Genomic DNA, 23,755 nt, shown 5'->3' on the forward strand with positions numbered 1-23,755 from the left:
GACGATTGAGCCCCAGGTTAAACGGCAGCGATACACACGCAAGTCTGTGCGTTCTAAGCACTCTTTTTTACTTTTAAAGTTCTTGAACACGGGATGCCAAACGGAGGGTACGCAAGGGCATGTTTAAAGGCCGACAAGACACAACCTTTGCTCTTGGAGGATGACCGCTTGCTTGCTTTAGACATAGGTAGAAAAGCCCCGCATTGAAGCAGGGCATCAAAAAATTGGAAAGATCTCTTGTTGTCCCTCTCCACGGAAATCTTTAGCAAAAGGCGAAAGATTTATACGCTCTGAAGAGAAACAAGAGTGCCACGTTGCAGCGCCACACGGCGTCCAGTACTTGAGGGCACACGGGGCTTCATCACGGGCAGTGTACTTCTGTTCACGCGCTCATTTGCATCGGCGGGCGCGCGGCAAAAGGGACACGACAGGCTCGCACGTCGTTTCTGTAGTGTAGCGGTTATCACGTTCGCCTAACGCGCAAAAGGTCCTCGGCTCGAAACCGGGCAGAAACAAAGCCTCCTTTTATGTTTGCTTCAATCTTTGACACGGTTCATTCCAAACTCGATGGTTTATTCCTAGAAAAGAGGGAGGAGCGGCGGAATTGTCGGCGTAGTCCTTCAAACTTTTCATCACAGAGATCGGGGGAAAAAGACACCGACACACACGCCCCAAAAAAAAAAAAAAAAAAAAGGGGCCCCCCTGCAGCCCCATATGTCCTCGTTAGTATAGTGGACAGTATCTCCGCTTGTCACGCGGAAGACCTGGGTTCGATTCCCAGACGGGGAGAGAAAGTGCGTTTTACCCAGCACGAAAGCGTTGCACTGACGCTGAGGACTTGTCCCACCAACGTACCTGCGCTACGCTATCGCTTCTGTAGTGTAGCGGTTATCACGTTTGCCTCACACGCAAAAGGTCCCCGGCTCGAAACCGGGCAGAAGCACGCCCTCATGCGAAGACTTTACTTGTCGAGGATGGGTTTGAAAGTCGGTGTTGCGTTTGACCCCCCCCCCAAAAAAAAAAAAACAACTAGTCACATGTACTGTACTCCACAAAGGGGCCACTCAAATTCCAAAGGTGGCCTATTTTGCACAAGGGTTTACGTGGAATGGGCTACCTCCCAAGGGGGTTGGGTTTAGGAACAGATACTTCACCTTCCCTCCCCCTCTTCTCCAGTCAGGGCTTTTGGCGGGAGATTTGAAATATCCAGCCCTTCCACTCAAAACGTCTCCGAGAATTTTTGTCCACTTCCGGAGCAGACAAACGGCAAGGAAGCGTTTAACATGAGGGTATGATGGCACATTTGCATGTAACGTGACGGCGAAAACAAACTGAATGACTTTTTTTAACCTGAGAGAGGAGGTGCACCGTTCTCGGAGGTACTGCAATACCGAGCCGATGCGTGGAGTGGACGGAGCAAGCCCCAAATTCCATCTCCCTGGTCCAAAAATCAATTTAATATACGGTCCCCGGGTAGGGGACGTATCAGATATTAAACTGATAAGAACAGATACTACACTTGATCTTAGCCAAAAGGCCGAGAAGCGATGCCCACAATGGGTTCGGGGAGCAGTGAGCTCTCCCCACGCTGACCCTCCCGTCAACGGTCCAAAGCGGCGCCCGCGCAAAGCGCCCGGCGGAGGGGCCGGAGCGCGAGCGGCGTACATGGAAACGACCCTTTGGTTTTTTTTTTTTTTCCTCTGACAAAAAACAAGAGGGGAGAGCGCGAACGCAGTCCCCCACTACCAGAAATTATGCAGTTGAGATTCCCACATTTGGGGAATTCACAGGTCAGCACATCCTGTTTGTGCAATGGACGAGCCTCGCCCTGGGTGAACCACCTTCCTGATCATGGTGTCGCCCCTGCCAGGTAAGTACGAGTTGCTCCGCTCCGAGCCAAGGCCCAGGCCCTGGAAGAGGCAATGTGGCAGCATGGTCCTTCCGGCCATTTGCATGGACCAGCTTCCACCCGACGATTGAGCCCCAGGTTAAACGGCAGCGATACACACGCAAGTCTGTGCGTTCTAAGCACTCTTTTTTACTTTTAAAGTTCTTGAACACGGGATGCCAAACGGAGGGTACGCAAGGGCATGTTTAAAGGCCGACAAGACACAACCTTTGCTCTTGGAGGATGACCGCTTGCTTGCTTTAGACATAGGTAGAAAAGCCCCGCATTGAAGCAGGGCATCAAAAAATTGGAAAGATCTCTTGTTGTCCCTCTCCACGGAAATCTTTAGTAAAAGGCGAAAGATTTATACGCTCTGAAGAGAAACAAGAGTGCCACGTTGCAGCGCCACACGGCGTCCAGTACTTGAGGGCACACGGGGCTTCATCACGGGCAGTGTACTTCTGTTCACGCGCTCATTTGCATCGGCGGTCGCGCGGCAAAAGGGACGCGACAGGCTCGCACGTCGTTTCTGTAGTGTAGCGGTTATCACGTTCGCCTAACGCGCGAAAGGTCCTCGGCTCGAAACCGGGCAGAAACAAAGCCTCCTTTTATGTTTGCTTCAATCTTTAACACGGTTCATTCCAAACTCGATGGTTTATTCCTAGAAAAGAGGGAGGAGCGGAGGAATTGTCGGCGTAGTCCTTCAAACTTTTCATCACAGAGATCGGGGGAAAAAGACACCGACACACACGCCCCAAAAAAAAAAAAAAAAAAAAGGGGCCCCCCTGCAGCCCCATATGTCCTCGTTAGTATAGTGGACAGTATCTCCGCTTGTCACGCGGAAGACCTGGGTTCGATTCCCAGACGGGGAGAGAAAGTGCGTTTTACCCAGCACGAAAGCGTTGCACTGACGCTGAGGACTTGTCCCACCAACGTACCTGCGCTACACTATCGCTTCTGTAGTGTAGCGGTTATCACGTTTGCCTCACACGCAAAAGGTCCCCGGCTCGAAACCGGGCAGAAGCACGCCCTCATGCGAAGACTTTACTTGTCGAGGATGGGTTTGAAAGTCGGTGTTGCGCTTGACCCCCCCCCCCCAAAAAAAAACAAAACAACTAGTCACATGTACTGTACTCCACAAAGGGGCCACTCAAATTCCAAAGGTGGCCTATTTTGCACAAGGGTTTACGTGGAATGGGCTACCTCCCAAGGGGGTTGGGTTTAGGAACAGATACTTCACCTTCCCTCCCCCTCTTCTCCAGTCAGGGCTTTTGGCGGGAGATTTGAAATATCCAGCCCTTCCACTCAAAACGTCTCCGAGAATTTTTGTCCACTTCCGGAGCAGACAAACGGCAAGGAAGCGTTTAACATGAGGGTATGATGGCACATTTGCATGTAACGTGACGGCGAAAACAAACTGAATGACTTTTTTTAACCTGAGAGAGGAGGTGCACCGTTCTCGGAGGTACTGCAATACCGAGCCGATGCGTGGAGTGGACGGAGCAACCCCCAAATTCCATCTCCCTGGTCCAAAAATCAATTTAATATACGGTCCCCGGGTAGGGGACGTATCAGATATTAAACTGATAAGAACAGATACTACACTTGATCTTAGCCAAAAGGCCGAGAAGCGATGCCCACAATGGGTTCGGGGAGCAGTGAGCTCTCCCCACGCTGACCCTCCCGTCAACGGTCCAAAGCGGCGCCCGCGCAAAGCGCCCGGCGGAGGGGCCGGAGCGCGAGCGGCGTACATGGAAACGACCCTTTGGGTTTTTTTTTTTTTTCCTCTGACAAAAAACAAGAGGGGAGAGCGCGAACGCAGTCCCCCACTACCAGAAATTATGCAGTTGAGATTCCCACATTTGGGGAATTCACAGGGGTCAGCACATCCTGTTTGTGCAATGGACGAGCCTCGCCCTGGGTGAACCACCTTCCTGATCATGGTGTCGCCCCTGCCAGGTAAGTATGAGTTGCTCCGCTCCGAGCCAAGGCCCAGGCCCTGGAAGAGGCAATGTGGCAGCACGGTCCTTCCGGCCATTTGCATGGACCAGCTTCCACCCGACGATTGAGCCCCAGGTTAAACGGCAGCGATACACACGCAAGTCTGTGCGTTCTAAGCACTCTTTTTTACTTTTAAAGTTCTTGAACACGGGATGCCAAACGGAGGGTACGCAAGGGCATGTTTAAAGGCCGACAAGACACAACCTTTGCTCTTGGAGGATGACCGCTTGCTTGCTTTAGACATAGGTAGAAAAGCCCCGCATTGAAGCAGGGCATCAAAAAATTGGAAAGATCTCTTGTTGTCCCTCTCCACAGAAATCTTTAGTAAAAGGCGAAAGATTTATACGCTCTGAAGAGAAACAAGAGTGCCACGTTGCAGCGCCACACGGCGTCCAGTACTTGAGGGCACACGGGGCTTCATCACGGGCAGTGTACTTCTGTTCACGCGCTCATTTGCATCGGCGGTCGCGCGGCAAAAGGGACGCGACAGGCTCGCACGTCGTTTCTGTAGTGTAGCGGTTATCACGTTCGCCTAACGCGCGAAAGGTCCTCGGCTCGAAACCGGGCAGAAACAAAGCCTCCTTTTATGTTTGCTTCAATCTTTAACACGGTTCATTCCAAACTCGATGGTTTATTCCTAGAAAAGAGGGAGGAGCGGAGGAATTGTCGGCGTAGTCCTTCAAACTTTTCATCACAGAGATCGGGGGAAAAAGACACCGACACACACGCCCCAAAAAAAAAAAAAAAAAAAAAGGGGCCCCCTGCAGCCCCATATGTCCTCGTTAGTATAGTGGACAGTATCTCCGCTTGTCACGCGGAAGACCTGGGTTCGATTCCCAGACGGGGAGAGAAAGTGCGTTTTACCCAGCACGAAAGCGTTGCACTGACGCTGAGGACTTGTCCCACCAACGTACCTGCGCTACACTATCGCTTCTGTAGTGTAGCGGTTATCACGTTTGCCTCACACGCAAAAGGTCCCCGGCTCGAAACCGGGCAGAAGCACGCCCTCATGCGAAGACTTTACTTGTCGAGGATGGGTTTGAAAGTCGGTGTTGCGTTTGACCCCCCCCCCCAAAAAAAAAAAAAAACAACTAGTCACATGTACTGTACTCCACAAAGGGGCCACTCAAATTCCAAAGGTGGCCTATTTTGCACAAGGGTTTACGTGGAATGGGCTACCTCCCAAGGGGGTTGGGTTTAGGAACAGATACTTCACCTTCCCTCCCCCTCTTCTCCAGTCAGGGCTTTTGGCAGGAGATTTGAAATATCCAGCCCTTCCACTCAAAACGTCTCCGAGAATTTTTGTCCACTTCCGGAGCAGACAAACGGCAAGGAAGCGTTTAACATGAGGGTATGATGGCACATTTGCATGTAACGTGACGGCGAAAACAAACTGAATGACTTTTTTTAACCTGAGAGAGGAGGTGCACCGTTCTCGGAGGTACTGCAATACCGAGCCGATGCGTGGAGTGGACGGAGCAAGCCCCAAATTCCATCTCCGTGGTCCAAAAATCAATTTAATATACGGTCCCCGGGTAGGGGACGTATCAGATATTAAACTGATAAGAACAGATACTACACTTGATCTTAGCCAAAAGGCCGAGAAGCGATGCCCACAATGGGTTCGGGGAGCAGTGAGCTCTCCCCACGCTGACCCTCCCGTCAACGGTCCAAAGCGGCGCCCGCGCAAAGCGCCCGGCGGAGGGGCCGGAGCGCGAGCGGCGTACATGGAAACGACCCTTTGGGTTTTTTTTTTTTTCCTCTGACAAAAAACAAGAGGGGAGAGCGCGAACGCAGTCCCCCACTACCAGAAATTATGCAGTTGAGATTCCCACATTTGGGGAATTCACAGGGGTCAGCACATCCTGTTTGTGCAATGGACGAGCCTCGCCCTGGGTGAACCACCTTCCTGATCATGGTGTCGCCCCTGCCAGGTAAGTATGAGTTGCTCCGCTCCGAGCCAAGGCCCAGGCCCTGGAAGAGGCAATGTGGCAGCACGGTCCTTCCGGCCATTTGCATGGACCAGCTTCCACCCGACGATTGAGCCCCAGGTTAAACGGCAGCGATACACACGCAAGTCTGTGCGTTCTAAGCACTCTTTTTTACTTTTAAAGTTCTTGAACACGGGATGCCAAACGGAGGGTACGCAAGGGCATGTTTAAAGGCCGACAAGACACAACCTTTGCTCTTGGAGGATGACCGCTTGCTTGCTTTAGACATAGGTAGAAAAGCCCCGCATTGAAGCAGGGCATCAAAAAATTGGAAAGATCTCTTGTTGTCCCTCTCCACGGAAATCTTTAGTAAAAGGCGAAAGATTTATACGCTCTGAAGAGAAACAAGAGTGCCACGTTGCAGCGCCACACGGCGTCCAGTACTTGAGGGCACACGGGGCTTCATCACGGGCAGTGTACTTCTGTTCACGCGCTCATTTGCATCGGCGGTCGCGCGGCAAAAGGGACGCGACAGGCTCGCACGTCGTTTCTGTAGTGTAGCGGTTATCACGTTCGCCTAAAGCGCGAAAGGTCCTCGGCTCGAAACCGGGCAGAAACAAAGCCTCCTTTTATGTTTGCTTCAATCTTTAACACGGTTCATTCCAAACTCGATGGTTTATTCCTAGAAAAGAGGGAGGAGCGGAGGAATTGTCGGCGTAGTCCTTCAAACTTTTCATCACAGAGATCGGGGGAAAAAGACACCGACACACACGCCCCAAAAAAAAAAACAAAAAAAAAAGGGGCCCCCCTGCAGCCCCATATGTCCTCGTTAGTATAGTGGACAGTATCTCCGCTTGTCACGCGGAAGACCTGGGTTCGATTCCCAGACGGGGAGAGAAAGTGCGTTTTACCCAGCACGAAAGCGTTGCACTGACGCTGAGGACTTGTCCCACCAACGTACCTGCGCTACACTATCGCTTCTGTAGTGTAGCGGTTATCACGTTTGCCTCACAAGCAAAAGGTCTCCGGCTCGAAACCGGGCAGAAGCACGCCCTCATGCGAAGACTTTACTTGTCGAGGATGGGTTTGAAAGTCGGTGTTGCGTTTGACCCCCCCCAAAAAAAAACAAAACAACTAGTCACATGTACTGTACTCCACAAAGGGGCCACTCAAATTCCAAAGGTGGCCTATTTTGCACAAGGGTTTACGTGGAATGGGCTACCTCCCAAGGGGGTTGGGTTTAGGAACAGATACTTCACCTTCCCTCCCCCTCTTCTCCAGTCAGGGCTTTTGGCGGGAGATTTGAAATATCCAGCCCTTCCACTCAAAACGTCTCCGAGAATTTTTGTCCACTTCCGGAGCAGACAAACGGCAAGGAAGCGTTTAACATGAGGGTATGATGGCACATTTGCATGTAACGTGACGGCGAAAACAAACTGAATGACTTTTTTTAACCTGAGAGAGGAGGTGCACCGTTCTCGGAGGTACTGCAATACCGAGCCGATGCGTGGAGTGGACGGAGCAAGCCCCAAATTCCATCTCCCTGGTCCAAAAATCAATTTAATATACGGTCCCCGGGTAGGGGACGTATCAGATATTAAACTGATAAGAACAGATACTACACTTGATCTTAGCCAAAAGGCCGAGAAGCGATGCCCACAATGGGTTCGGGGAGCAGTGAGCTCTCCCCACGCTGACCCTCCCGTCAACGGTCCAAAGCGGCGCCCGCGCAAAGCGCCCGGCGGAGGGGCCGGAGCGCGAGCGGCGTACATGGAAACGACCCTTTGGGTTTTTTTTTTTTTTCCTCTGACAAAAAACAAGAGGGGAGAGCGCGAACGCAGTCCCCCACTACCAGAAATTATGCAGTTGAGATTCCCACATTTGGGGAATTCACAGGGGTCAGCACATCCTGTTTGTGCAATGGACGAGCCTCGCCCTGGGTGAACCACCTTCCTGATCATGGTGTCGCCCCTGCCAGGTAAGTATGAGTTGCTCCGCTCCGAGCCAAGGCCCAGGCCCTGGAAGAGGCAATGTGGCAGCACGGTCCTTCCGGCCATTTGCATGGACCAGCTTCCACCCGACGATTGAGCCCCAGGTTAAACGGCAGCGATACACACGCAAGTCTGTGCGTTCTAAGCACTCTTTTTTACTTTTAAAGTTCTTGAACACGGGATGCCAAACGGAGGGTACGCAAGGGCATGTTTAAAGGCCGACAAGACACAACCTTTGCTCTTGGAGGATGACCGCTTGCTTGCTTTAGACATAGGTAGAAAAGCCCCGCATTGAAGCAGGGCATCAAAAAATTGGAAAGATCTCTTGTTGTCCCTCTCCACGGAAATCTTTAGTAAAAGGCGAAAGATTTATACGCTCTGAAGAGAAACAAGAGTGCCACGTTGCAGCGCCACACGGCGTCCAGTACTTGAGGGCACACGGGGCTTCATCACGGGCAGTGTACTTCTGTTCACGCGCTCATTTGCATCGGCGGTCGCGCGGCAAAAGGGACGCGACAGGCTCGCACGTCGTTTCTGTAGTGTAGCGGTTATCACGTTCGCCTAACGCGCGAAAGGTCCTCGGCTCGAAACCGGGCAGAAACAAAGCCTCCTTTTATGTTTGCTTCAATCTTTAACACGGTTCATTCCAAACTCGATGGTTTATTCCTAGAAAAGAGGGAGGAGCGGAGGAATTGTCGGCGTAGTCCTTCAAACTTTTCATCACAGAGATCGGGGGAAAAAGACACCGACACACACGCCCCAAAAAAAAAAAAAAAAAAAAAGGGGCCCCCCCTGCAGCCCCATATGTCCTCGTTAGTATAGTGGACAGTATCTCCGCTTGTCACGCGGAAGACCTGGGTTCGATTCCCAGACGGGGAGAGAAAGTGCGTTTTACCCAGCACGAAAGCGTTGCACTGACGCTGAGGACTTGTCCCACCAACGTACCTGCGCTACACTATCGCTTCTGTAGTGTAGCGGTTATCACGTTTGCCTCACACGCAAAAGGTCCCCGGCTCGAAACCGGGCAGAAGCACGCCCTCATGCGAAGACTTTACTTGTCGAGGATGGGTTTGAAAGTCGGTGTTGCGTTTGACCCCCCCCCCAAAAAAAAAAAAAAACAACTAGTCACATGTACTGTACTCCACAAAGGGGCCACTCAAATTCCAAAGGTGGCCTATTTTGCACAAGGGTTTACGTGGAATGGGCTACCTCCCAAGGGGGTTGGGTTTAGGAACAGATACTTCACCTTCCCTCCCCCTCTTCTCCAGTCAGGGCTTTTGGCGGGAGATTTGAAATATCCAGCCCTTCCACTCAAAACGTCTCCGAGAATTTTTGTCCACTTCCGGAGCAGACAAACGGCAAGGAAGCGTTTAACATGAGGGTATGATGGCACATTTGCATGTAACGTGACGGCGAAAACAAACTGAATGACTTTTTTTAACCTGAGAGAGGAGGTGCACCGTTCTCGGAGGTACTGCAATACCGAGCCGATGCGTGGAGTGGACGGAGCAAGCCCCAAATTCCATCTCCCTGGTCCAAAAATCAATTTAATATACGGTCCCCGTGTAGGGGACGTATCAGATATTAAACTGATAAGAACAGATACTACACTTGATCTTAGCCAAAAGGCCGAGAAGCGATGCCCACAATGGGTTCGGGGAGCAGTGAGCTCTCCCCACGCTGACCCTCCCGTCAACGGTCCAAAGCGGCGCCCGCGCAAAGCGCCCGGCGGAGGGGCCGGAGCGCGAGCGGCGTACATGGAAACGACCCTTTGGGTTTTTTTTTTTTTCCTCTGACAAAAAACAAGAGGGGAGAGCGCGAACGCAGTCCCCCACTACCAGAAATTATGCAGTTGAGATTCCCACATTTGGGGAATTCACAGGGGTCAGCACATCCTGTTTGTGCAATGGACGAGCCTCGCCCTGGGTGAACCACCTTCCTGATCATGGTGTCGTCCCTGCCAGGTAAGTATGAGTTGCTCCGCTCCGAGCCAAGGCCCAGGCCCTGGAAGAGGCAATGTGGCAGCATGGTCCTTCCGGCCATTTGCATGGACCAGCTTCCACCCGACGATTGAGCCCCAGGTTAAACGGCAGCGATACACACGCAAGTCTGTGCGTTCTAAGCACTCTTTTTTACTTTTAAAGTTCTTGAACACGGGATGCCAAACGGAGGGTACGCAAGGGCATGTTTAAAGGCCGACAAGACACAACCTTTGCTCTTGGAGGATGACCGCTTGCTTGCTTGCTTTAGACATAGGTAGAAAAGCCCCGCATTGAAGCAGGGCATCAAAAAATTGGAAAGATCTCTTGTTGTCCCTCTCCACGGAAATCTTTAGTAAAAGGCGAAAGATTTATACGCTCTGAAGAGAAACAAGAGTGCCACGTTGCAGCGCCACACGGCGTCCAGTACTTGAGGGCACACGGGGCTTCATCACGGGCAGTGTACTTCTGTTCACGCGCTCATTTGCATCGGCGGTCGCGCGGCAAAAGGGACGCGACAGGCTCGCACGTCGTTTCTGTAGTGTAGCGGTTATCACGTTCGCCTAACGCGCGAAAGGTCCTCGGCTCGAAACCGGGCAGAAACAAAGCCTCCTTTTATGTTTGCTTCAATCTTTAACACGGTTCATTCCAAACTCGATGGTTTATTCCTAGAAAAGAGGGAGGAGCGGAGGAATTGTCGGCGTAGTCCTTCAAACTTTTCATAACAGAGATCGGGGGAAAAAGACACCGACACACACGCCCCAAAAAAAAAAAAAAAAAAAAGGGGCCCCCCTGCAGCCCCATATGTCCTCGTTAGTATAGTGGACAGTATCTCCGCTTATCACGCGGAAGACCTGGGTTCGATTCCCAGACGGGGAGAGAAAGTGCGTTTTACCCAGCACGAAAGCGTTGCACTGACGCTGAGGACTTGTCCCACCAACGTACCTGCGCTACACTATCGCTTCTGTAGTGTAGCGGTTATCACGTTTGCCTCACACGCAAAAGGTCCCCGGCTCGAAACCGGGCAGAAGCACGCCCTCATGCGAAGACTTTACTTGTCGAGGATGGGTTTGAAAGTCGGTGTTGCGTTTGACCCCCCCCCCCCAAAAAAAAACAAAACAACTAGTCACATGTACTGTACTCCACAAAGGGGCCACTCAAATTCCAAAGGTGGCCTATTTTGCACAAGGGTTTACGTGGAATGGGCTACCTCCCAAGGGGGTTGGGTTTAGGAACAGATACTTCACCTTCCCTCCCCCTCTTCTCCAGTCAGGGCTTTTGGCGGGAGATTTGAAATATCCAGCCCTTCCACTCAAAACGTCTCCGAGAATTTTTGTCCACTTCCGGAGCAGACAAACGGCAAGGAAGCGTTTAACATGAGGGTATGATGGCACATTTGCATGTAACGTGACGGCGAAAACAAACTGAATGACTTTTTTTAACCTGAGAGAGGAGGTGCACCGTTCTCGGAGGTACTGCAATACCGAGCCGATGCGTGGAGTGGACGGAGCAAGCCCCAAATTCCATCTCCCTGGTCCAAAAATCAATTTAATATACGGTCCCCGGGTAGGGGACGTATCAGATATTAAACTGATAAGAACAGATACTACACTTGATCTTAGCCAAAAGGCCGAGAAGCGATGCCCACAATGGGTTCGGGGAGCAGTGAGCTCTCCCCACGCTGACCCTCCCGTCAACGGTCCAAAGCGGCGCCCGCGCAAAGCGCCCGGCGGAGGGGCCGGAGCGCGGGCGGCGTACATGGAAACGACCCTTTGGGTTTTTTTTTTTTTCCTCTGACAAAAAACAAGAGGGGAGAGCGCGAACGCAGTCCCCCACTACCAGAAATTATGCAGTTAAGATTCCCACATTTGGGGAATTCACAGGGGTCAGCACATCCTGTTTGTGCAATGGACGAGCCTCGCCCTGGGTGAACCACCTTCCTGATCATGGTGTCGCCCCTGCCAGGTAAGTATGAGTTGCTCCGCTCCGAGCCAAGGCCCAGGCCCTGGAAGAGGCAATGTGGCAGCATGGTCCTTCCGGCCATTTGCATGGACCAGCTTCCACCCGACGATTGAGCCCCAGGTTAAACGGCAGCGATACACACGCAAGTCTGTGCGTTCTAAGCACTCTTTTTTACTTTTAAAGTTCTTGAACACGGGATGCCAAACGGAGGGTACGCAAGGGCATGTTTAAAGGCCGACAAGACACAACCTTTGCTCTTGGAGGATGACCGCTTGCTTGCTTTAGACATAGGTAGAAAAGCCCCGCATTGAAGCAGGGCATCAAAAAATTGGAAATATCTCTTGTTGTCCCTCTCCACGGAAATTTTTAGTAAAAGGCGAAAGATTTATACGCTCTGAAGAGAAACAAGAGTGCCACGTTGCAGCGCCACACGGCGTCCAGTACTTGAGGGCACACGGGGCTTCATCACGGGCAGTGTACTTCTGTTCACGCGCTCATTTGCATCGGCGGTCGCGCGGCAAAAGGGACACGACAGGCTCGCACGTCGTTTCTGTAGTGTAGCGGTTATCACGTTCGCCTAACGCGCGAAAGGTCCTCGGCTCGAAACCGGGCAGAAACAAAGCCTCCTTTTATGTTTGCTTTAATCTTTAACACGGTTCATTCCAAACTCGATGGTTTATTCCTAGAAAAGAGGGAGGAGCGGAGGAATTGTCGGCGTAGTCCTTCAAACTTTTCATCACAGAGATCGGGGGAAAAAGACACCGACACACACGCCCCAAAAAAAAAAAAAAAAAAAAAGGGGCCCCCCTGCAGCCCCATATGTCCTCGTTAGTATAGTGGACAGTATCTCCGCTTGTCACGCGGAAGACCTGGGTTCGATTCCCAGACGGGGAGAGAAAGTGCGTTTTACCCAGCACGAAAGCGTTGCACTGACGCTGAGGACTTGTCCCACCAACGTACCTGCGCTACACTATCGCTTCTGTAGTGTAGCGGTTATCACGTTTGCCTCACACGCAAAAGGTCCCCGGCTCGAAACCGGGCAGAAGCACGCCCTCATGCGAAGACTTTACTTGTCGAGGATGGGTTTGAAAGTCGGTGTTGCGTTTGACCCCCCCCAAAAAAAAACAAAACAACTAGTCACATGTACTGTACTCCACAAAGGGGCCACTCAAATTCCAAAGGTGGCCTATTTTGCACAAGGGTTTACGTGGAATGGGCTACCTCCCAAGGGGGTTGGGTTTAGGAACAGATACTTCACCTTCCCTCCCCCTCTTCTCCAGTCAGGGCTTTTGGCGGGAGATTTGAAATATCCAGCCCTTCCACTCAAAACGTCTCCGAGAATTTTTGTCCACTTCCGGAGCAGACAAACGGCAAGGAAGCGTTTAACATGAGGGTATGATGGCACATTTGCATGTAACGTGACGGCGAAAACAAACTGAATGACTTTTTTTTAACCTGAGAGAGGAGGTGCACCGTTCTCGGAGGTACTGCAATACCGAGCCGATGCGTGGAGTGGACGGAGCAAGCCCTAAATTCCATCTCCCTGGTCCAAAAATCAATTTAATATACGGTCCCCGGGTAGGGGACGTATCAGATATTAAACTGATAAGAACAGATACTACACTTGATCTTAGCCAAAAGGCCGAGAAGCGATGCCCACAATGGGTTCGGGGAGCAGTGAGCTCTCCCCACGCTGACCCTCCCGTCAACGGTCCAAAGCGGCGCCCGCGCAAAGCGCCCGGCGGAGGGGCCGGAGCGCGAGCGGCGTACATGGAAACGACCCTTTGGGTTTTTTTTTTTTTCCTCTGACAAAAAACAAGAGGGGAGAGCGCGAACGCAGTCCCCCACTACCAGAAATTATGCAGTTGAGATTCCCACATTTGGGGAATTCACAGGGGTCAGCACATCCTGTTTGTGCAATGGACGAGCCTCGCCCTGGGTGAACCACCTTCCTGATCATGGTGTCGCCCCTGCCAGGTAAGTATGAGTTGCTCCGCTCCGAGCCAAGGCCCAGGCCCTGGAAGAGGCAATGTGGCAGCATGGTCCTTCCGGCCATTTGCATGGACCAGCTTCCACCCGACGATTGAGCCCCAGGTTAAACGGCAGCGATACACACGCAAGTCTGTGCGTTCTAAGCACTCTTTTTTACTTTTAAAGTTCTTGAACACGGGATGCCAAACGGAGGGTACGCAAGGGCATGTTTAAAGGCCGACAAGACACAACCTTTGCTCTTGGAGGATGACCGCTTGCTTGCTTTAGACATAGGTAGAAAAGCCCCGCATTCAAGCAGGGCATCAAAAAATTGGAAAGATCTCTTGTTGTCCCTCTCCACGGAAATCTTTAGTAAAAGGCGAAAGATTTATACGCTCTGAAGAGAAACAAGAGTGCCACGTTGCAGCGCCACACGGCGTCCAGTACTTGAGGGCACACGGGGCTTCATCACGGGCAGTGTACTTCTGTTCACGCGCTCATTTGCATCGGCGGTCGCGCGGCAAAAGGGACGCGACAGGCTCGCACGTCGTTTCTGTAGTGTAGCGGTTATCACGTTCGCCTAACGCGCGAAAGGTCCTCGGCTCGAAACCGGGCAGAAACAAAGCCTCCTTTTATGTTTGCTTCAATCTTTAACACGGTTCATTCCAAACTCGATGGTTTATTCCTAGAAAAGAGGGAGGAGCGGAGGAATTGTCGGCGTAGTCCTTCAAACTTTTCATCACAGAGATCGGGGGAAAAAGACACCGACACACACGCCCCAAAAAAAAAAAAAAAAAAAAGGGGCCCCCCTGCAGCCCCATATGTCCTCGTTAGTATAGTGGACAGTATCTCCGCTTGTCACGCGGAAGACCTGGGTTCGATTCCCAGACGGGGAGAGAAAGTGCGTTTTACCCAGCACGAAAGCGTTGCACTGACGCTGAGGACTTGTCCCACCAACGTACCTGCGCTACACTATCGCTTCTGTAGTGTAGCGGTTATCACGTTTGCCTCACACGCAAAAGGTCCCCGGCTCGAAACCGGGCAGAAGCACGCCCTCATGCGAAGACTTTACTTGTCGAGGATGGGTTTGAAAGTCGGTGTTGCGTTTGACCCCCCCCAAAAAAAAAAAAAACAACTAGTCACATGTACTGTACTCCACAAAGGGGCCACTCAAATTCCAAAGGTGGCCTATTTTGCACAAGGGTTTACGTGGAATGGGCTACCTCCCAAGGGGGTTGGGTTTAGGAACAGATACTTCACCTTCCCTCCCCCTCTTCTCCAGTCAGGGCTTTTGGCGGGAGATTTGTAATATCCAGCCCTTCCACTCAAAACGTCTCCGAGAATATTTGTCCACTTCCGGAGCAGACAAACGGCAAGGAAGCGTTTAACATGAGGGTATGATGGCACATTTGCATGTAACGTGACGGCGAAAACAAACTGAATGACTTTTTTTAACCTGAGAGAGGAGGTGCACCGTTCTCGGAGGTACTGCAATACCGAGCCGATGCGTGGAGTGGACGGAGCAAGCCCCAAATTCCATCTCCCTGGTCCAAAAATCAATTTAATATACGGTCCCCGGGTAGGGGACGTATCAGATATTAAACTGATAAGAACAGATACTACACTTGATCTTAGCCAAAAGGCCGAGAAGCGATGCCCACAATGGGTTCGGGGAGCAGTGAGCTCTCCCCACGCTGACCCTCCCGTCAACGGTCCAAAGCGGCGCCCGCGCAAAGCGCCCGGCGGAGGGGCCGGAGCGCGAGCGGCGTACATGGAAACGACCCTTTGGGTTTTTTTTTTTTTCCTCTGACAAAAAACAAGAGGGGAGAGCGCGAACGCAGTCCCCCACTACCAGAAATTATGCAGTTGAGATTCCCACATTTGGGGAATTCACAGGGGTCAGCACATCCTGTTTGTGCAATGGACGAGCCTCGCCCTGGGTGAACCACCTTCCTGATCATGGTGTCGCCCCTGCCAGGTAAGTATGAGTTGCTCCGCTCCGAGCCAAGGCCCAGGCCCTGGAAGAGGCAATGTGGCAGCACGGTCCTTCCGGCCATTTGCATGGACCAGCTTCCACCCGACGATTGAGCCCCAGGTTAAACGGCAGCGATACACACGCAAGTCTGTGCGTTCTAAGCACTCTTTTTTACTTTTAAAGTTCTTGAACACGGGATGCCAAACGGAGGGTACGCAAGGGCATGTTTAAAGGCCGACAAGACACAACCTTTGCTCTTGGAGGATGACCGCTTGCTTGCTTTAGACATAGGTAGAAAAGCCCCGCATTGAAGCAGGGCATCAAAAAATTGGAAAGATCTCTTGTTGTCCCTCTCCACGGAAATCTTTAGTAAAAGGCGAAAGATTTATACGCTCTGAAGAGAAACAAGAGTGCCACGTTGCAGCGCCACACGGCGTCCAGTACTTGAGGGCACACGGGGCTTCATCACGGGCAGTGTACTTCTGTTCACGCGCTCATTTGCATCGGCGGTCGCGCGGCAAAAGGGACGCGACAGGCTCGCACGTCGTTTCTGTAGTGTAGCGGTTATCACGTTCGCCTAACGCGCGAAAGGTCCTCGGCTCGAAACCGGGCAGAAACAAAGCCTCCTTTTATGTTTGCTTCAATCTTTAACACGGTTCATTCCAAACTCGATGGTTTATTCCTAGAAAAGAGGGAGGAGCGGAGGAATTGTCGGCGTAGTCCTTCAAACTTTTCATCACAGAGATCGGGGGAAAAAGACACCGACACACACGCCCCAAAAAAAAAAAAAAAAAAAAGGGGCCCCCCTGCAGCCCCATATGTCCTCGTTAGTATAGTGGACAGTATCTCCGCTTGTCACGCGGAAGACCTGGGTTCGATTCCCAGACGGGGAGAGAAAGTGCGTTTTACCCAGCATGAAAGCTTTGCACTGACGCTGAGGACTTGTCCCACCAACGTACCTGCGCTACACTATCGCTTCTGTAGTGTAGCGGTTATCACGTTTGCCTCACACGCAAAAGGTCCCCGGCTCGAAACCGGGCAGAAGCACGCCCTCATGCGAAGACTTTACTTGTCGAGGATGGGTTTGAAAGTCGGTGTTGCGTTTGACCCCCCCCCCAAAAAAAAAAAAAACAACTAGTCACATGTACTGTACTCCACAAAGGGGCCACTCAAATTCCAAAGGTGGCCTATTTTGCACAAGGGTTTACGTGGAATGGGCTACCTCCCAAGGGGGTTGGGTTTAGGAACAGATACTTCACCTTCCCTCCCCCTCTTCTCCAGTCAGGGCTTTTGGCGGGAGATTTGAAATATCCAGCCCTTCCACTCAAAACGTCTCCGAGAATTTTTGTCCACTTCCGGAGCAGACAAACGGCAAGGAAGCGTTTAACATGAGGGTATGATGGCACATTTGCATGTAACGTGACGGCGAAAACAAACTGAATGACTTTTTTTAACCTGAGAGAGGAGGTGCACCGTTCTCGGAGGTACTGCAATACCGAGCCGATGCGTGGAGTGGACGGAGCAAGCCCCAAATTCCATCTCCCTGGTCCAAAAATCAATTTAATATACGGTCCCCGGGTAGGGGACGTATCAGATATTAAACTGATAAGAACAGATACTACACTTGATCTTAGCCAAAAGGCCGAGAAGCGATGCCCACAATGGGTTCGGGGAGCAGTGAGCTCTCCCCACGCTGACCCTCCCGTCAACGGTCCAAAGCGGCGCCCGCGCAAAGCGCCCGGCGGAGGGGCCGGAGCGCGAGCGGCGTACATGGAAACGACCCTTTGGGTTTTTTTTTTTTTCCTCTGACAAAAAACAAGAGGGGAGAGCGCGAACGCAGTCCCCCACTACCAGAAATTATGCAGTTGAGATTCCCACATTTGGGGAATTCACAGGGGTCAGCACATCCTGTTTGTGCAATGGACGAGCCTCGCCCTGGGTGAACCACCTTCCTGATCATGGTGTCGCCCCTGCCAGGTAAGTATGAGTTGCTCCGCTCCGAGCCAAGGCCCAGGCCCTGGAAGAGGCAATGTGGCAGCATGGTCCTTCCGGCCATTTGCATGGACCAGCTTCCACCCGACGATTGAGCCCCAGGTTAAACGGCAGCGATACACACGCAAGTCTGTGCGTTCTAAGCACTCTTTTTTACTTTTAAAGTTCTTGAACACGGGATGCCAAACGGAGGGTACGCAAGGGCATGTTTAAAGGCCGACAAGACACAACCTTTGCTCTTGGAGGATGACCGCTTGCTTGCTTTAGACATAGGTAGAAAAGCCCCGCATTCAAGCAGGGCATCAAAAAATTGGAAAGATCTCTTGTTGTCCCTCTCCACGGAAATCTTTAGTAAAAGGCGAAAGATTTATACGCTCTGAAGAGAAACAAGAGTGCCACGTTGCAGCGCCACACGGCGTCCAGTACTTGAGGGCACACGGGGCTTCATCACGGGCAGTGTACTTCTGTTCACGCGCTCATTTGCATCGGCGGTCGCGCGGCAAAAGGGACGCGACAGGCTCGCACGTCGTTTCTGTAGTGTAGCGGTTATCACGTTCGCCTAACGCGCGAAAGGTCCTCGGCTCGAAACCGGGCAGAAACAAAGCCTCCTTTTATGTTTGCTTCAATCTTTAACACGGTTCATTCCAAACTCGATGGTTTATTCCTAGAAAAGAGGGAGGAGCGGAGGAATTGTCGGCGTAGTCCTTCAAACTTTTCATCACAGAGATCGGGGGAAAAAGACACCGACACACACGCCCCAAAAAAAAAAAAAAAAAAAAGGGGCCCCCCTGCAGCCCCATATGTCCTCGTTAGTATAGTGGACAGTATCTCCGCTTGTCACGCGGAAGACCTGGGTTCGATTCCCAGACGGGGAGAGAAAGTGCGTTTTACCCAGCATGAAAGCTTTGCACTGACGCTGAGGACTTGTCCCACCAACGTACCTGCGCTACACTATCGCTTCTGTAGTGTAGCGGTTATCACGTTTGCCTCACACGCAAAAGGTCCCCGGCTCGAAACCGGGCAGAAGCACGCCCTCATGCGAAGACTTTACTTGTCGAGGATGGGTTTGAAAGTCGGTGTTGCGTTTGACCCCCCCCCCAAAAAAAAAAAAAACAACTAGTCACATGTACTGTACTCCACAAAGGGGCCACTCAAATTCCAAAGGTGGCCTATTTTGCACAAGGGTTTACGTGGAATGGGCTACCTCCCAAGGGGGTTGGGTTTAGGAACAGATACTTCACCTTCCCTCCCCCTCTTCTCCAGTCAGGGCTTTTGGCGGGAGATTTGAAATATCCAGCCCTTCCACTCAAAACGTCTCCGAGAATTTTTGTCCACTTCCGGAGCAGACAAACGGCAAGGAAGCGTTTAACATGAGGGTATGATGGCACATTTGCATGTAACGTGACGGCGAAAACAAACTGAATGACTTTTTTTAACCTGAGAGAGGAGGTGCACCGTTCTCGGAGGTACTGCAATACCGAGCCGATGCGTGGAGTGGACGGAGCAAGCCCCAAATTCCATCTCCCTGGTCCAAAAATCAATTTAATATACGGTCCCCGGGTAGGGGACGTATCAGATATTAAACTGATAAGAACAGATACTACACTTGATCTTAGCCAAAAGGCCGAGAAGCGATGCCCACAATGGGTTCGGGGAGCAGTGAGCTCTCCCCACGCTGACCCTCCCGTCAACGGTCCAAAGCGGCGCCCGCGCAAAGCGCCCGGCGGAGGGGCCGGAGCGCGAGCGGCGTACATGGAAACGACCCTTTGGGTTTTTTTTTTTTTCCTCTGACAAAAAACAAGAGGGGAGAGCGCGAACGCAGTCCCCCACTACCAGAAATTATGCAGTTGAGATTCCCACATTTGGGGAATTCACAGGGGTCAGCACATCCTGTTTGTGCAATGGACGAGCCTCGCCCTGGGTGAACCACCTTCCTGATCATGGTGTCGCCCCTGCCAGGTAAGTATGAGTTGCTCCGCTCCGAGCCAAGGCCCAGGCCCTGGAAGAGGCAATGTGGCAGCATGGTCCTTCCGGCCATTTGCATGGACCAGCTTCCACCCGACGATTGAGCCCCAGGTTAAACGGCAGCGATACACACGCAAGTCTGTGCGTTCTAAGCACTCTTTTTTACTTTTAAAGTTCTTGAACACGGGATGCCAAACGGAGGGTACGCAAGGGCATGTTTAAAGGCCGACAAGACACAACCTTTGCTCTTGGAGGATGACCGCTTGCTTGCTTTAGACATAGGTAGAAAAGCCCCGCATTCAAGCAGGGCATCAAAAAATTGGAAAGATCTCTTGTTGTCCCTCTCCACGGAAATCTTTAGTAAAAGGCGAAAGATTTATACGCTCTGAAGAGAAACAAGAGTGCCACGTTGCAGCGCCACACGGCGTCCAGTACTTGAGGGCACACGGGGCTTCATCACGGGCAGTGTACTTCTGTTCACGCGCTCATTTGCATCGGCGGTCGCGCGGCAAAAGGGACGCGACAGGCTCGCACGTCGTTTCTGTAGTGTAGCGGTTATCACGTTCGCCTAACGCGCGAAAGGTCCTCGGCTCGAAACCGGGCAGAAACAAAGCCTCCTTTTATGTTTGCTTCAATCTTTAACACGGTTCATTCCAAACTCGATGGTTTATTCCTAGAAAAGAGGGAGGAGCGGAGGAATTGTCGGCGTAGTCCTTCAAACTTTTCATCACAGAGATCGGGGGAAAAAGACACCGACACACACGCCCCAAAAAAAAAAAAAAAAAAAAGGGGCCCCCCTGCAGCCCCATATGTCCTCGTTAGTATAGTGGACAGTATCTCCGCTTGTCACGCGGAAGACCTGGGTTCGATTCCCAGACGGGGAGAGAAAGTGCGTTTTACCCAGCATGAAAGCTTTGCACTGACGCTGAGGACTTGTCCCACCAACGTACCTGCGCTACACTATCGCTTCTGTAGTGTAGCGGTTATCACGTTTGCCTCACACGCAAAAGGTCCCCGGCTCGAAACCGGGCAGAAGCACGCCCTCATGCGAAGACTTTACTTGTCGAGGATGGGTTTGAAAGTCGGTGTTGCGTTTGACCCCCCCCCCAAAAAAAAAAAAAACAACTAGTCACATGTACTGTACTCCACAAAGGGGCCACTCAAATTCCAAAGGTGGCCTATTTTGCACAAGGGTTTACGTGGAATGGGCTACCTCCCAAGGGGGTTGGGTTTAGGAACAGATACTTCACCTTCCCTCCCCCTCTTCTCCAGTCAGGGCTTTTGGCGGGAGATTTGAAATATCCAGCCCTTCCACTCAAAACGTCTCCGAGAATTTTTGTCCACTTCCGGAGCAGACAAACGGCAAGGAAGCGTTTAACATGAGGGTATGATGGCACATTTGCATGTAACGTGACGGCGAAAACAAACTGAATGACTTTTTTTAACCTGAGAGAGGAGGTGCACCGTTCTCGGAGGTACTGCAATACCGAGCCGATGCGTGGAGTGGACGGAGCAAGCCCCAAATTCCATCTCCCTGGTCCAAAAATCAATTTAATATACGGTCCCCGGGTAGGGGACGTATCAGATATTAAACTGATAAGAACAGATACTACACTTGATCTTAGCCAAAAGGCCGAGAAGCGATGCCCACAATGGGTTCGGGGAGCAGTGAGCTCTCCCCACGCTGACCCTCCCGTCAACGGTCCAAAGCGGCGCCCGCGCAAAGCGCCCGGCGGAGGGGCCGGAGCGCGAGCGGCGTACATGGAAACGACCCTTTGGGTTTTTTTTTTTTTCCTCTGACAAAAAACAAGAGGGGAGAGCGCGAACGCAGTCCCCCACTACCAGAAATTATGCAGTTGAGATTCCCACATTTGGGGAATTCACAGGGGTCAGCACATCCTGTTTGTGCAATGGACGAGCCTCGCCCTGGGTGAACCACCTTCCTGATCATGGTGTCGCCCCTGCCAGGTAAGTATGAGTTGCTCCGCTCCGAGCCAAGGCCCAGGCCCTGGAAGAGGCAATGTGGCAGCATGGTCCTTCCGGCCATTTGCATGGACCAGCTTCCACCCGACGATTGAGCCCCAGGTTAAACGGCAGCGATACACACGCAAGTCTGTGCGTTCTAAGCACTCTTTTTTACTTTTAAAGTTCTTGAACACGGGATGCCAAACGGAGGGTACGCAAGGGCATGTTTAAAGGCCGACAAGACACAACCTTTGCTCTTGGAGGATGACCGCTTGCTTGCTTTAGACATAGGTAGAAAAGCCCCGCATTCAAGCAGGGCATCAAAAAATTGGAAAGATCTCTTGTTGTCCCTCTCCACGGAAATCTTTAGTAAAAGGCGAAAGATTTATACGCTCTGAAGAGAAACAAGAGTGCCACGTTGCAGCGCCACACGGCGTCCAGTACTTGAGGGCACACGGGGCTTCATCACGGGCAGTGTACTTCTGTTCACGCGCTCATTTGCATCGGCGGTCGCGCGGCAAAAGGGACGCGACAGGCTCGCACGTCGTTTCTGTAGTGTAGCGGTTATCACGTTCGCCTAACGCGCGAAAGGTCCTCGGCTCGAAACCGGGCAGAAACAAAGCCTCCTTTTATGTTTGCTTCAATCTTTAACACGGTTCATTCCAAACTCGATGGTTTATTCCTAGAAAAGAGGGAGGAGCGGAGGAATTGTCGGCGTAGTCCTTCAAACTTTTCATCACAGAGATCGGGGGAAAAAGACACCGACACACACGCCCCAAAAAAAAAAAAAAAAAAAAGGGGCCCCCCTGCAGCCCCATATGTCCTCGTTAGTATAGTGGACAGTATCTCCGCTTGTCACGCGGAAGACCTGGGTTCGATTCCCAGACGGGGAGAGAAAGTGCGTTTTACCCAGCATGAAAGCTTTGCACTGACGCTGAGGACTTGTCCCACCAACGTACCTGCGCTACACTATCGCTTCTGTAGTGTAGCGGTTATCACGTTTGCCTCACACGCAAAAGGTCCCCGGCTCGAAACCGGGCAGAAGCACGCCCTCATGCGAAGACTTTACTTGTCGAGGATGGGTTTGAAAGTCGGTGTTGCGTTTGACCCCCCCCCCAAAAAAAAAAAAAACAACTAGTCACATGTACTGTACTCCACAAAGGGGCCACTCAAATTCCAAAGGTGGCCTATTTTGCACAAGGGTTTACGTGGAATGGGCTACCTCCCAAGGGGGTTGGGTTTAGGAACAGATACTTCACCTTCCCTCCCCCTCTTCTCCAGTCAGGGCTTTTGGCGGGAGATTTGAAATATCCAGCCCTTCCACTCAAAACGTCTCCGAGAATTTTTGTCCACTTCCGGAGCAGACAAACGGCAAGGAAGCGTTTAACATGAGGGTATGATGGCACATTTGCATGTAACGTGACGGCGAAAACAAACTGAATGACTTTTTTTAACCTGAGAGAGGAGGTGCACCGTTCTCGGAGGTACTGCAATACCGAGCCGATGCGTGGAGTGGACGGAGCAAGCCCCAAATTCCATCTCCCTGGTCCAAAAATCAATTTAATATACGGTCCCCGGGTAGGGGACGTATCAGATATTAAACTGATAAGAACAGATACTACACTTGATCTTAGCCAAAAGGCCGAGAAGCGATGCCCACAATGGGTTCGGGGAGCAGTGAGCTCTCCCCACGCTGACCCTCCCGTCAACGGTCCAAAGCGGCGCCCGCGCAAAGCGCCCGGCGGAGGGGCCGGAGCGCGAGCGGCGTACATGGAAACGACCCTTTGGGTTTTTTTTTTTTTCCTCTGACAAAAAACAAGAGGGGAGAGCGCGAACGCAGTCCCCCACTACCAGAAATTATGCAGTTGAGATTCCCACATTTGGGGAATTCACAGGGGTCAGCACATCCTGTTTGTGCAATGGACGAGCCTCGCCCTGGGTGAACCACCTTCCTGATCATGGTGTCGCCCCTGCCAGGTAAGTATGAGTTGCTCCGCTCCGAGCCAAGGCCCAGGCCCTGGAAGAGGCAATGTGGCAGCACGGTCCTTCCGGCCATTTGCATGGACCAGCTTCCACCCGACGATTGAGCCCCAGGTTAAACGGCAGCGATACACACGCAAGTCTGTGCGTTCTAA

General features: G+C 51.9%; 70 non-coding genes across 70 annotated transcripts; 34 read left to right on the top strand and 36 right to left on the bottom strand.

Annotated features, from left to right (window-relative positions):
• Positions 1 to 194: 194 nt before the first annotated feature.
• On the bottom strand, positions 195 to 308 carry LOC140349823 (U5 spliceosomal RNA). Its single transcript, XR_011924739.1, has one exon. It is a non-coding gene; the product is annotated as a U5 spliceosomal RNA (small nuclear RNA).
• A 409-nt stretch (positions 309 to 717) lies between these two features.
• Positions 718 to 789, top strand: trnad-guc (transfer RNA aspartic acid (anticodon GUC)). The gene has a single exon. It is a non-coding gene; the product is annotated as a tRNA-Asp (tRNA).
• An 81-nt stretch (positions 790 to 870) lies between these two features.
• trnav-cac (transfer RNA valine (anticodon CAC)) lies at positions 871 to 943 on the top strand. Its single transcript has one exon. It is a non-coding gene; the product is annotated as a tRNA-Val (tRNA).
• A 414-nt stretch (positions 944 to 1,357) lies between these two features.
• On the bottom strand, positions 1,358 to 1,549 carry LOC140349715 (U2 spliceosomal RNA). Its single transcript, XR_011924635.1, has one exon. It is a non-coding gene; the product is annotated as a U2 spliceosomal RNA (small nuclear RNA).
• A 165-nt stretch (positions 1,550 to 1,714) lies between these two features.
• LOC140349660 (U1 spliceosomal RNA) lies at positions 1,715 to 1,878 on the bottom strand. The gene has a single exon (XR_011924584.1). It is a non-coding gene; the product is annotated as a U1 spliceosomal RNA (small nuclear RNA).
• Positions 1,879 to 2,165: 287 nt separating this feature from the next.
• On the bottom strand, positions 2,166 to 2,279 carry LOC140349793 (U5 spliceosomal RNA). The gene has a single exon (XR_011924711.1). It is a non-coding gene; the product is annotated as a U5 spliceosomal RNA (small nuclear RNA).
• A 134-nt stretch (positions 2,280 to 2,413) lies between these two features.
• On the top strand, positions 2,414 to 2,486 carry trnav-aac (transfer RNA valine (anticodon AAC)). Its single transcript has one exon. It is a non-coding gene; the product is annotated as a tRNA-Val (tRNA).
• A 202-nt stretch (positions 2,487 to 2,688) lies between these two features.
• On the top strand, positions 2,689 to 2,760 carry trnad-guc (transfer RNA aspartic acid (anticodon GUC)). The gene has a single exon. It is a non-coding gene; the product is annotated as a tRNA-Asp (tRNA).
• Positions 2,761 to 2,841: 81 nt separating this feature from the next.
• On the top strand, positions 2,842 to 2,914 carry trnav-cac (transfer RNA valine (anticodon CAC)). Its single transcript has one exon. It is a non-coding gene; the product is annotated as a tRNA-Val (tRNA).
• A 417-nt stretch (positions 2,915 to 3,331) lies between these two features.
• On the bottom strand, positions 3,332 to 3,523 carry LOC140349742 (U2 spliceosomal RNA). The gene has a single exon (XR_011924662.1). It is a non-coding gene; the product is annotated as a U2 spliceosomal RNA (small nuclear RNA).
• A 166-nt stretch (positions 3,524 to 3,689) lies between these two features.
• LOC140349629 (U1 spliceosomal RNA) lies at positions 3,690 to 3,855 on the bottom strand. Its single transcript, XR_011924554.1, has one exon. It is a non-coding gene; the product is annotated as a U1 spliceosomal RNA (small nuclear RNA).
• Positions 3,856 to 4,142: 287 nt separating this feature from the next.
• On the bottom strand, positions 4,143 to 4,256 carry LOC140349821 (U5 spliceosomal RNA). Its single transcript, XR_011924737.1, has one exon. It is a non-coding gene; the product is annotated as a U5 spliceosomal RNA (small nuclear RNA).
• Positions 4,257 to 4,390: 134 nt separating this feature from the next.
• On the top strand, positions 4,391 to 4,463 carry trnav-aac (transfer RNA valine (anticodon AAC)). The gene has a single exon. It is a non-coding gene; the product is annotated as a tRNA-Val (tRNA).
• A 202-nt stretch (positions 4,464 to 4,665) lies between these two features.
• On the top strand, positions 4,666 to 4,737 carry trnad-guc (transfer RNA aspartic acid (anticodon GUC)). The gene has a single exon. It is a non-coding gene; the product is annotated as a tRNA-Asp (tRNA).
• Positions 4,738 to 4,818: 81 nt separating this feature from the next.
• Positions 4,819 to 4,891, top strand: trnav-cac (transfer RNA valine (anticodon CAC)). The gene has a single exon. It is a non-coding gene; the product is annotated as a tRNA-Val (tRNA).
• Positions 4,892 to 5,308: 417 nt separating this feature from the next.
• Positions 5,309 to 5,500, bottom strand: LOC140349729 (U2 spliceosomal RNA). Its single transcript, XR_011924649.1, has one exon. It is a non-coding gene; the product is annotated as a U2 spliceosomal RNA (small nuclear RNA).
• A 165-nt stretch (positions 5,501 to 5,665) lies between these two features.
• On the bottom strand, positions 5,666 to 5,831 carry LOC140349630 (U1 spliceosomal RNA). Its single transcript, XR_011924555.1, has one exon. It is a non-coding gene; the product is annotated as a U1 spliceosomal RNA (small nuclear RNA).
• Positions 5,832 to 6,118: 287 nt separating this feature from the next.
• LOC140349795 (U5 spliceosomal RNA) lies at positions 6,119 to 6,232 on the bottom strand. Its single transcript, XR_011924713.1, has one exon. It is a non-coding gene; the product is annotated as a U5 spliceosomal RNA (small nuclear RNA).
• A 134-nt stretch (positions 6,233 to 6,366) lies between these two features.
• Positions 6,367 to 6,439, top strand: trnaf-aaa (transfer RNA phenylalanine (anticodon AAA)). Its single transcript has one exon. It is a non-coding gene; the product is annotated as a tRNA-Phe (tRNA).
• A 204-nt stretch (positions 6,440 to 6,643) lies between these two features.
• On the top strand, positions 6,644 to 6,715 carry trnad-guc (transfer RNA aspartic acid (anticodon GUC)). Its single transcript has one exon. It is a non-coding gene; the product is annotated as a tRNA-Asp (tRNA).
• A 567-nt stretch (positions 6,716 to 7,282) lies between these two features.
• Positions 7,283 to 7,474, bottom strand: LOC140349716 (U2 spliceosomal RNA). The gene has a single exon (XR_011924636.1). It is a non-coding gene; the product is annotated as a U2 spliceosomal RNA (small nuclear RNA).
• Positions 7,475 to 7,640: 166 nt separating this feature from the next.
• Positions 7,641 to 7,806, bottom strand: LOC140349631 (U1 spliceosomal RNA). The gene has a single exon (XR_011924556.1). It is a non-coding gene; the product is annotated as a U1 spliceosomal RNA (small nuclear RNA).
• Positions 7,807 to 8,093: 287 nt separating this feature from the next.
• Positions 8,094 to 8,207, bottom strand: LOC140349797 (U5 spliceosomal RNA). Its single transcript, XR_011924714.1, has one exon. It is a non-coding gene; the product is annotated as a U5 spliceosomal RNA (small nuclear RNA).
• Positions 8,208 to 8,341: 134 nt separating this feature from the next.
• Positions 8,342 to 8,414, top strand: trnav-aac (transfer RNA valine (anticodon AAC)). The gene has a single exon. It is a non-coding gene; the product is annotated as a tRNA-Val (tRNA).
• A 204-nt stretch (positions 8,415 to 8,618) lies between these two features.
• Positions 8,619 to 8,690, top strand: trnad-guc (transfer RNA aspartic acid (anticodon GUC)). The gene has a single exon. It is a non-coding gene; the product is annotated as a tRNA-Asp (tRNA).
• An 81-nt stretch (positions 8,691 to 8,771) lies between these two features.
• On the top strand, positions 8,772 to 8,844 carry trnav-cac (transfer RNA valine (anticodon CAC)). The gene has a single exon. It is a non-coding gene; the product is annotated as a tRNA-Val (tRNA).
• Positions 8,845 to 9,260: 416 nt separating this feature from the next.
• Positions 9,261 to 9,452, bottom strand: LOC140349730 (U2 spliceosomal RNA). The gene has a single exon (XR_011924650.1). It is a non-coding gene; the product is annotated as a U2 spliceosomal RNA (small nuclear RNA).
• Positions 9,453 to 9,617: 165 nt separating this feature from the next.
• Positions 9,618 to 9,783, bottom strand: LOC140349656 (U1 spliceosomal RNA). The gene has a single exon (XR_011924580.1). It is a non-coding gene; the product is annotated as a U1 spliceosomal RNA (small nuclear RNA).
• A 291-nt stretch (positions 9,784 to 10,074) lies between these two features.
• On the bottom strand, positions 10,075 to 10,188 carry LOC140349798 (U5 spliceosomal RNA). Its single transcript, XR_011924715.1, has one exon. It is a non-coding gene; the product is annotated as a U5 spliceosomal RNA (small nuclear RNA).
• A 134-nt stretch (positions 10,189 to 10,322) lies between these two features.
• Positions 10,323 to 10,395, top strand: trnav-aac (transfer RNA valine (anticodon AAC)). Its single transcript has one exon. It is a non-coding gene; the product is annotated as a tRNA-Val (tRNA).
• A 202-nt stretch (positions 10,396 to 10,597) lies between these two features.
• Positions 10,598 to 10,669, top strand: trnad-auc (transfer RNA aspartic acid (anticodon AUC)). The gene has a single exon. It is a non-coding gene; the product is annotated as a tRNA-Asp (tRNA).
• Positions 10,670 to 10,750: 81 nt separating this feature from the next.
• trnav-cac (transfer RNA valine (anticodon CAC)) lies at positions 10,751 to 10,823 on the top strand. Its single transcript has one exon. It is a non-coding gene; the product is annotated as a tRNA-Val (tRNA).
• Positions 10,824 to 11,240: 417 nt separating this feature from the next.
• On the bottom strand, positions 11,241 to 11,432 carry LOC140349717 (U2 spliceosomal RNA). Its single transcript, XR_011924637.1, has one exon. It is a non-coding gene; the product is annotated as a U2 spliceosomal RNA (small nuclear RNA).
• A 165-nt stretch (positions 11,433 to 11,597) lies between these two features.
• Positions 11,598 to 11,763, bottom strand: LOC140349650 (U1 spliceosomal RNA). Its single transcript, XR_011924574.1, has one exon. It is a non-coding gene; the product is annotated as a U1 spliceosomal RNA (small nuclear RNA).
• Positions 11,764 to 12,050: 287 nt separating this feature from the next.
• Positions 12,051 to 12,164, bottom strand: LOC140349822 (U5 spliceosomal RNA). The gene has a single exon (XR_011924738.1). It is a non-coding gene; the product is annotated as a U5 spliceosomal RNA (small nuclear RNA).
• A 134-nt stretch (positions 12,165 to 12,298) lies between these two features.
• Positions 12,299 to 12,371, top strand: trnav-aac (transfer RNA valine (anticodon AAC)). Its single transcript has one exon. It is a non-coding gene; the product is annotated as a tRNA-Val (tRNA).
• A 203-nt stretch (positions 12,372 to 12,574) lies between these two features.
• trnad-guc (transfer RNA aspartic acid (anticodon GUC)) lies at positions 12,575 to 12,646 on the top strand. The gene has a single exon. It is a non-coding gene; the product is annotated as a tRNA-Asp (tRNA).
• Positions 12,647 to 12,727: 81 nt separating this feature from the next.
• trnav-cac (transfer RNA valine (anticodon CAC)) lies at positions 12,728 to 12,800 on the top strand. Its single transcript has one exon. It is a non-coding gene; the product is annotated as a tRNA-Val (tRNA).
• Positions 12,801 to 13,214: 414 nt separating this feature from the next.
• LOC140349737 (U2 spliceosomal RNA) lies at positions 13,215 to 13,406 on the bottom strand. Its single transcript, XR_011924657.1, has one exon. It is a non-coding gene; the product is annotated as a U2 spliceosomal RNA (small nuclear RNA).
• A 165-nt stretch (positions 13,407 to 13,571) lies between these two features.
• Positions 13,572 to 13,737, bottom strand: LOC140349632 (U1 spliceosomal RNA). The gene has a single exon (XR_011924557.1). It is a non-coding gene; the product is annotated as a U1 spliceosomal RNA (small nuclear RNA).
• A 287-nt stretch (positions 13,738 to 14,024) lies between these two features.
• On the bottom strand, positions 14,025 to 14,138 carry LOC140349808 (U5 spliceosomal RNA). The gene has a single exon (XR_011924725.1). It is a non-coding gene; the product is annotated as a U5 spliceosomal RNA (small nuclear RNA).
• A 134-nt stretch (positions 14,139 to 14,272) lies between these two features.
• On the top strand, positions 14,273 to 14,345 carry trnav-aac (transfer RNA valine (anticodon AAC)). Its single transcript has one exon. It is a non-coding gene; the product is annotated as a tRNA-Val (tRNA).
• Positions 14,346 to 14,547: 202 nt separating this feature from the next.
• On the top strand, positions 14,548 to 14,619 carry trnad-guc (transfer RNA aspartic acid (anticodon GUC)). Its single transcript has one exon. It is a non-coding gene; the product is annotated as a tRNA-Asp (tRNA).
• Positions 14,620 to 14,700: 81 nt separating this feature from the next.
• On the top strand, positions 14,701 to 14,773 carry trnav-cac (transfer RNA valine (anticodon CAC)). Its single transcript has one exon. It is a non-coding gene; the product is annotated as a tRNA-Val (tRNA).
• A 413-nt stretch (positions 14,774 to 15,186) lies between these two features.
• On the bottom strand, positions 15,187 to 15,378 carry LOC140349718 (U2 spliceosomal RNA). The gene has a single exon (XR_011924638.1). It is a non-coding gene; the product is annotated as a U2 spliceosomal RNA (small nuclear RNA).
• A 165-nt stretch (positions 15,379 to 15,543) lies between these two features.
• Positions 15,544 to 15,709, bottom strand: LOC140349633 (U1 spliceosomal RNA). The gene has a single exon (XR_011924558.1). It is a non-coding gene; the product is annotated as a U1 spliceosomal RNA (small nuclear RNA).
• A 287-nt stretch (positions 15,710 to 15,996) lies between these two features.
• Positions 15,997 to 16,110, bottom strand: LOC140349799 (U5 spliceosomal RNA). The gene has a single exon (XR_011924716.1). It is a non-coding gene; the product is annotated as a U5 spliceosomal RNA (small nuclear RNA).
• A 134-nt stretch (positions 16,111 to 16,244) lies between these two features.
• trnav-aac (transfer RNA valine (anticodon AAC)) lies at positions 16,245 to 16,317 on the top strand. The gene has a single exon. It is a non-coding gene; the product is annotated as a tRNA-Val (tRNA).
• A 202-nt stretch (positions 16,318 to 16,519) lies between these two features.
• Positions 16,520 to 16,591, top strand: trnad-guc (transfer RNA aspartic acid (anticodon GUC)). Its single transcript has one exon. It is a non-coding gene; the product is annotated as a tRNA-Asp (tRNA).
• An 81-nt stretch (positions 16,592 to 16,672) lies between these two features.
• trnav-cac (transfer RNA valine (anticodon CAC)) lies at positions 16,673 to 16,745 on the top strand. The gene has a single exon. It is a non-coding gene; the product is annotated as a tRNA-Val (tRNA).
• A 415-nt stretch (positions 16,746 to 17,160) lies between these two features.
• On the bottom strand, positions 17,161 to 17,352 carry LOC140349719 (U2 spliceosomal RNA). The gene has a single exon (XR_011924639.1). It is a non-coding gene; the product is annotated as a U2 spliceosomal RNA (small nuclear RNA).
• Positions 17,353 to 17,517: 165 nt separating this feature from the next.
• Positions 17,518 to 17,683, bottom strand: LOC140349634 (U1 spliceosomal RNA). The gene has a single exon (XR_011924559.1). It is a non-coding gene; the product is annotated as a U1 spliceosomal RNA (small nuclear RNA).
• A 287-nt stretch (positions 17,684 to 17,970) lies between these two features.
• LOC140349809 (U5 spliceosomal RNA) lies at positions 17,971 to 18,084 on the bottom strand. The gene has a single exon (XR_011924726.1). It is a non-coding gene; the product is annotated as a U5 spliceosomal RNA (small nuclear RNA).
• A 134-nt stretch (positions 18,085 to 18,218) lies between these two features.
• On the top strand, positions 18,219 to 18,291 carry trnav-aac (transfer RNA valine (anticodon AAC)). Its single transcript has one exon. It is a non-coding gene; the product is annotated as a tRNA-Val (tRNA).
• A 202-nt stretch (positions 18,292 to 18,493) lies between these two features.
• trnad-guc (transfer RNA aspartic acid (anticodon GUC)) lies at positions 18,494 to 18,565 on the top strand. The gene has a single exon. It is a non-coding gene; the product is annotated as a tRNA-Asp (tRNA).
• An 81-nt stretch (positions 18,566 to 18,646) lies between these two features.
• On the top strand, positions 18,647 to 18,719 carry trnav-cac (transfer RNA valine (anticodon CAC)). Its single transcript has one exon. It is a non-coding gene; the product is annotated as a tRNA-Val (tRNA).
• A 415-nt stretch (positions 18,720 to 19,134) lies between these two features.
• LOC140349720 (U2 spliceosomal RNA) lies at positions 19,135 to 19,326 on the bottom strand. Its single transcript, XR_011924640.1, has one exon. It is a non-coding gene; the product is annotated as a U2 spliceosomal RNA (small nuclear RNA).
• A 165-nt stretch (positions 19,327 to 19,491) lies between these two features.
• LOC140349635 (U1 spliceosomal RNA) lies at positions 19,492 to 19,657 on the bottom strand. The gene has a single exon (XR_011924560.1). It is a non-coding gene; the product is annotated as a U1 spliceosomal RNA (small nuclear RNA).
• Positions 19,658 to 19,944: 287 nt separating this feature from the next.
• On the bottom strand, positions 19,945 to 20,058 carry LOC140349810 (U5 spliceosomal RNA). Its single transcript, XR_011924727.1, has one exon. It is a non-coding gene; the product is annotated as a U5 spliceosomal RNA (small nuclear RNA).
• Positions 20,059 to 20,192: 134 nt separating this feature from the next.
• Positions 20,193 to 20,265, top strand: trnav-aac (transfer RNA valine (anticodon AAC)). Its single transcript has one exon. It is a non-coding gene; the product is annotated as a tRNA-Val (tRNA).
• Positions 20,266 to 20,467: 202 nt separating this feature from the next.
• Positions 20,468 to 20,539, top strand: trnad-guc (transfer RNA aspartic acid (anticodon GUC)). The gene has a single exon. It is a non-coding gene; the product is annotated as a tRNA-Asp (tRNA).
• Positions 20,540 to 20,620: 81 nt separating this feature from the next.
• trnav-cac (transfer RNA valine (anticodon CAC)) lies at positions 20,621 to 20,693 on the top strand. Its single transcript has one exon. It is a non-coding gene; the product is annotated as a tRNA-Val (tRNA).
• Positions 20,694 to 21,108: 415 nt separating this feature from the next.
• LOC140349722 (U2 spliceosomal RNA) lies at positions 21,109 to 21,300 on the bottom strand. The gene has a single exon (XR_011924642.1). It is a non-coding gene; the product is annotated as a U2 spliceosomal RNA (small nuclear RNA).
• Positions 21,301 to 21,465: 165 nt separating this feature from the next.
• Positions 21,466 to 21,631, bottom strand: LOC140349636 (U1 spliceosomal RNA). Its single transcript, XR_011924561.1, has one exon. It is a non-coding gene; the product is annotated as a U1 spliceosomal RNA (small nuclear RNA).
• Positions 21,632 to 21,918: 287 nt separating this feature from the next.
• LOC140349811 (U5 spliceosomal RNA) lies at positions 21,919 to 22,032 on the bottom strand. The gene has a single exon (XR_011924728.1). It is a non-coding gene; the product is annotated as a U5 spliceosomal RNA (small nuclear RNA).
• A 134-nt stretch (positions 22,033 to 22,166) lies between these two features.
• On the top strand, positions 22,167 to 22,239 carry trnav-aac (transfer RNA valine (anticodon AAC)). The gene has a single exon. It is a non-coding gene; the product is annotated as a tRNA-Val (tRNA).
• A 202-nt stretch (positions 22,240 to 22,441) lies between these two features.
• On the top strand, positions 22,442 to 22,513 carry trnad-guc (transfer RNA aspartic acid (anticodon GUC)). Its single transcript has one exon. It is a non-coding gene; the product is annotated as a tRNA-Asp (tRNA).
• Positions 22,514 to 22,594: 81 nt separating this feature from the next.
• Positions 22,595 to 22,667, top strand: trnav-cac (transfer RNA valine (anticodon CAC)). The gene has a single exon. It is a non-coding gene; the product is annotated as a tRNA-Val (tRNA).
• A 415-nt stretch (positions 22,668 to 23,082) lies between these two features.
• On the bottom strand, positions 23,083 to 23,274 carry LOC140349723 (U2 spliceosomal RNA). The gene has a single exon (XR_011924643.1). It is a non-coding gene; the product is annotated as a U2 spliceosomal RNA (small nuclear RNA).
• Positions 23,275 to 23,439: 165 nt separating this feature from the next.
• On the bottom strand, positions 23,440 to 23,605 carry LOC140349637 (U1 spliceosomal RNA). Its single transcript, XR_011924562.1, has one exon. It is a non-coding gene; the product is annotated as a U1 spliceosomal RNA (small nuclear RNA).
• Between the last annotated feature and the right edge of the window lie 150 nt (positions 23,606 to 23,755).

The sequence above is a fragment of the Eucyclogobius newberryi genome, unplaced genomic scaffold (genome assembly GCF_026437365.1).
Source record: "Eucyclogobius newberryi isolate DKJ021-1_F unplaced genomic scaffold, fEucNew1.0.hap1 SCAF_7, whole genome shotgun sequence".
Taxonomy (NCBI): Eukaryota; Metazoa; Chordata; class Actinopteri; order Gobiiformes; family Gobiidae; genus Eucyclogobius; species Eucyclogobius newberryi.